Raw genomic sequence first — 6,000 nt, 5'->3', positions numbered from 1 at the left:
AGATGGTGACAAAGGACGGCAAAAGATTGTGATGGGTTCCAATGGTTGGGAACAGAGATCTGAGAGTAGAAATTGAGTAATGTGAGCCCAAAGAAGGGATCGCTTAGGCAATGACAGTGAGGGGCAAAACAGTATGGCAAGATGTCCATGCAGAAGAAGGGGAGCCCAGACACAACAGAGGTGGAAGAAGTTGAGGAGGTATTTGTGCATATGACAAACATTCAGGGTATTAAGATTTTCCCACTTGAGTATGGTTTGATGCTAACCCCAATGATTTAGAGGTTGCTCTGCAGGCACAGAGGTACCTCATGAGTACTACCCAGTCTTGGGGTCATGTGAATGGAAAAAATTAAGTTTGAGGATGTAAAAGATCTCTGGGGAGGATTTAAATGAACTGGGGGCTCTGTAGAGAGCAGAGAAGAAAGTGATGGAAGGTCTGAACAGAGAGCAGGGAAATGGGCAAGGTAAGGAATAGGGAGACTGAGAAATTGGTGAAAGGTGAACAAAAGGAAATGGAAAGGGGGTCTCCTGGGAGAGAGAAATTATTATTAGCTATTTGTATTACAGTGGTGCTCAGAAGGTCCAACTGAGGTCAATATGCCATTGTGCTGGACACTGTTCAAACACATTGGGTCAGAAATGCCTGCCTCATAGAGATTACAGTCTACATAGACAAGATAGACAAAGGATTGGAGAAAAATTGGAGCAGAGAGTGAAGTGACTTGCCTAAGCTCACCCAGCAGCTCAGTGAGAAAACCAAGAGTAGAACCCAGGTCTCCTGATTCATATTCCACTGACTTAACTATTGAGAGTGGAGAAAGGGAGGATATTGAGAAAAGTAGGGAAATATATATGAGAGAAGAGGGTTATCACTGTGCTTCAGTGGACCACAGCTGAGAATGCCAGCTACAGATAACCTGCTGAAAAATAAGCTAGGCTCACCCCAAACAGGTGGTCAGTAGGTTATACCAAGTCAGTAGCAAAAATAAACTTCTGTCTCACCATACTGGTTAACAAGATAATAAAAATGCAGTCTCCTTAGGTATCTAGCCTTTGTCTCACCACCAAGACACTGGACTTTCTGTGATGAGTGGTTACTGAAAACCAATTTAATCAATCCTTTAGTAATTGAAATCTAAAGGTTTATTAATAAAAGAAAAGAAGAAGAAAGTTAAAATGGTTAATAGCCCATATACATATACATACAATAATTGCAATATATGAGATTTGTAGCAGTGATGTTACGACTGCTGGCTTGTAAGGTCTCTCTGGTAACTTCCAGAAGATTGGAATGTCTTCAGTCCATAGTTCAATATGCTCATTTTACTTGTAAATCCACAGTCTAGGGACTCAGGGCAAGAAAGAGGCAAGACAGAGTAATCTCAGTGCTCTTTTACATATTTTGCCATGTGCCTTGAAATATACTGTTTCTAACAAAGCTCACATCCCAGTTTATGGAAAGTTACTGGCACAAGATGGAGTCCAGGATCACATGAGCATATCACATGTCCTTACATGGCTTGATGACTCATAGGGGCAGCCATTGCCCATATCCGTGCTGAGGTGTCCACAGAAAGAGCTATCTGCCGGAATGAGTTTCCTCTATGGCCCATTGTTAGAGTGAAGTGTTCTTAATAGGCCAATCAGCTTGAATAGTCTATTCTCAATGGGCTGGCTAGACTGGATGTAAACTACTTTGTGGCTGTTACCCTGGGAACAAACACATTTGAGATACAGATACATAGCCAATATTCATAACTTCGGATACAGTGATGATAGATGCATTTAAACAGGATAATCTTATTTCAAAAATCATAACTTTTCCATTAACTTACAAGACGTACATTGGACAAGATTTGTTGCAATTGTCTAACAGTGGCAATATCAATTATATAAATGGTCATATTTCAATAATACAGCATCAGAAAGGTGGAGCAAGAGAACAGAATAAGAATAAAAGAAAATGGAACAGAAATGGGAGAAATGGACAAAAATAATACGGAAAAAAGGCAGAGGCAAAGAGGAGATAACACTATTCAGAAGAACACTACACACCACTAAGGGATTATTATTTTTTGCTTCCTAATTTATTTTTCTCATTATTATTTATTCTTTACGTAGAGCCATTGGTGTTTTAGATGCTTTAAAGATGTAAGAAGAAAGCTTACACTCTAGACAGACAATGCTGACAACACTGAGAGTGATGCAGCATTAAAACAAAGTGTATGTAAAGGTGAGCCGGTCTTGCATGTTGTTAATTCCAACGGTTGTGGGATGGTTTTTGCATTTGTTAACATGAGCAAAATTAAAGTAGGTATGAGACTGGGAAGTTACTGATGAGATGCTAGCCTAAAAAGGTGAATTTGCAGGAGGAATTTGAAGGAGAGTAATATGGTTGCTTTGTGTAATGGAGGATGGAGGCTGTTTGGAGCATAAAAAAAGTCTGGTGATGAAAGGTTCTGAGAGTGATCTGAACATTCATAGCTCAGAGTACATTCTAATTAAATTAAGATCTAGAAGTATAAAAAGGGAGAGGGAGGTGAGAACCAAGATCTAGGCGGGGGTGACAGTGTTGAAAATGAGACTAATGAGTTCAAACTTGCTAAGGAATTAGGGAAAGGAAATCTATGGAGGGATTTAAGAATATGATGACATGTTCAGAATGGGAGGGGAACTTTACCTGCATATAGTGAATGGACCAGAGCAGAAGAAAGGCAATAGATGAGTCTAGAGACAATATATTGACTCATAAACAACCCCAGCCTTGGAGAGCGGGAAGTTCATTTGCCCTGTGAATACTTATCCTTGAATCTGCCCCCGAGAGTAGTTGCAGTATAGAAACCAGTGCTTCCATGTCTGGAAAACAGAAAACTTCAGATAACTCATCCAGGGGAGTGTTAACCATAGATTCCTGACTACCTAGAATTCAGTCTCTTTAGTCTGAAGGGGCCCATAGATACCTGGCTTTATCAGTCTGTAATGTTTGTACTTATGTCCACTGACCTGTGTAGTTCTAGCCTTAACTCATCTTTAGCAGAGGTCCTCTCATTGTACATACATATAGGCTGGTGTCAACTTCACCTCTGGAAATTTATGGTACTTGATTCATGAAGGGGGCTGTGCAACATAGCAGAGTGAGCTCTTGAGTGATCTGGGTGATTACAACCTCACCTGTCTCCAGGCTTCCCCTTTTTCTTCCCCACATGCCAAAACACGCACCTTTAACTGTGCTGATTGCCAACTGGCATCTCAACAGCAATGGTGAGCTCCCCTTTGACCTGGAAATCCAGAAGAGAAGAGACGCCCTGCCCCAACCAAGATGGCTGCTGCTGACAATAGTGAAAGTGTGCTGACTGCTCACACAGGTGGCTGCAGACACCCTCACGATAAAGCTCCTTTTACCACTCTCCTAACTACAGTGTCTGCTACTGAATCCTCCTTGCAGCTTCTATGAGGTAGGATGTCAGGAGCAAAGGGATATAATTTTTTTCAGTAAAGGATCAAATACAGGACATTGTTGCCAAAACTGACAAACACCTCAGGGATATAAAATTAATTACATCTGGATTGGCTGATCTGGAAGGCAGATCACACAGAAACAATCTTAGAATCACTGGAGTCCGCGAGGGAAATCTCTGGAATTTAACCCCAGACTTCTAATGGAAATATTGATCTGTCTGAGGATTTTATAGCTGCTATTGAAAGAGCGCACAGGCCTCTTCCTGTGGCTAAATCCAGAGTCCTGGTAATCAGATTCCTCAGGTACACAATCAAATAAACCAATCTATACAAGGCAAGGAGAAAAGAGAGTTTTGCCTGGGCAGTCACCCAGATAAAATGTTGCCTTTTCAAAATTTAGCCAGGGAGTTGTGGAGCAGGGGCTGGCTTTTGGCAGGGTCATGGCAACTGCCAAAGCAGAAGGGACTAAAGTATTACAGGAGGTTTCCTCTACTATCTGGTAAAGTGAGCCATTCATTCCAGAAGTCTCAGGATGTGGAGAGCATCATAAATATCAATTGTAACAGGGTTGGGCCAGATGGCTACAGGAGAGTGATAGAAGGCAGATATATTAGCCCCAGGTTAAGTAGGTCCTTTTCCCCTGGGTAAGGTAACAGGGAAGGTTCCAGAACAATCAGGAACTTTCTGGAAACAATTAAGGCAGACAGGCTGATTAGAACACCTGCAGCCAATCAAGAAGTCGATAGAATCAATTAAGGCAGGCTAATCAGGGCACCTGGGTTTAAAAAGGAGCTCACTTCAGTTTGTGGTGCGTGTGTGAGGAGCTGGGAGCAAGAGGTGTAAGAAGCTGAGAGTGAGAAGGCATACAACTGGAAGACTAAGAAGTACAAGCATTATCAGACATCAGGAGGAAGGTCCTGTGGGGAGAATAAAGAAGGTGTTGGGAAGAGGCCATGGGGAAGTAGCCCAGGGAATTGTAGCTGTCACACAGCTGTTACAGGAGCCACTGTAGACAGCTGCAATCCACAGCACCCTGGGCTGGAACCTGGAGTAGAGGGCAGGCCCGGGTTCCCTCCATCCCCCCAACTCCCTACTTGATACTGGAGGAGTTGACCTGGACTGTGGGTTCCACTAGAGGGGAAGGTCTCTGGCCTGTTCCCTGATCCACTAGGAGGATCAGCAGAGACTGCTGGGATTGTTCTTCTTCCTTTCCCCATGCTGGCCAGTGATGAGGCTAACTGGGTGAACGGCAGATTTGAGCCATGAAACTGGCCAAACTGAGGACTGCCGTGAACCTCTGAGGCGAGAAAATCTGCCAATAAGTGCAGGACCCACAAAGGCAGAGGAGGAACTTTGTCACACAGTATATCATAAATATACTTTTGCAGTGTTTTGTTTCTGATTACTCCAACTGCTAGCACCTTGTTTGCCTTAATAACTGTTTGGATACAGCTACCCCCATTATATTTGGCCTCCGCTTCCATGGCCTAGCCTTTGTCTAAGTATGGTGGAGATGGAGCCCATGCATATACTGGGTTTTCTGTATGTGGGTTTTGAATGACGACAACAATGATACAGTATGGACTGTCTCATTGCTGAATACTTCATGCCAAGGCATTGCACACTGCAGTAGCTGTCATTGCTTTAGTGAGCTTTCTGATGTGAGGGAGAAGCACAATGCTCCCTCACCCAAATCTTGCACTGGTGAGCAACAGCAAATCCAGTTGGAATTGCTTCCTAGCCATCACTGGTATCTCTTAAGGCAGCCCTGCTGGAAATGCTTCCCCGGCTGCAGCAGAAAGGAGTTGTGCAATGCGAGGAAACATGTACAGACTATGGTGAGCAGCAGTGAGTCAGGACCACCTGCACATCATTGGGAACGGAATAGAAGAGGATCCGCTCTGACTTAAACCATGCATTGCCATTACTGGTGGGTACCTGCAGTATGGACCTAGGGATGGTAATAACGGTAGCTACCCGTTGCCTATCTCCTTATGTTGCTGCAGAGACTGCCATGAACACATTTAGCACACAAACTGTGTCTGGAGAGAATGGTTTACCTACATGTACTTAAGGCTGGAGTAATAGGTTTTAGATTAGCTGTTTATTGCTTGGAAATGGTTTGAAATAGGGGCACGGCAATTCTGGTGAAAAATTACCTCCAGATGGGAATTGTGACATAAGGAGCTTCATGTAATCTCAGGCTACAGACGGTCCCATATCCAGTATCTTGCTGAGCCCATGCATCTAAAGTCGCAGAGACTGAAAAAACACTTGAAGGGGGCATGTCACAACATAGAATATAAACCTTACACACCCTCTTTGTTGGTGATGTGTCCCATGAAGCTTGTTATTTGTAACATTCTTTTTTTTTATAGTCTTTGAACAGTTTGGAAGCAGGAAGGCAACACACACATACCAGTCATCACACGGGATTTGCCTAGGCCTGCCCCCCTGGAATTCAAGAGAGTTTTAGTTATAGCTAATTAGAAGTGTTCTTTTCAATGCCTGGTAATGGATGGCATCACTCCCAGGTGGTGC

Source organism: Lepidochelys kempii, chromosome 3 (assembly GCF_965140285.1).
Source record: "Lepidochelys kempii isolate rLepKem1 chromosome 3, rLepKem1.hap1, whole genome shotgun sequence".
In the NCBI taxonomy this organism is placed as follows: Eukaryota; Metazoa; Chordata; order Testudines; family Cheloniidae; genus Lepidochelys; species Lepidochelys kempii.
Note: the sequence above shows the minus strand (reverse complement) of the source record.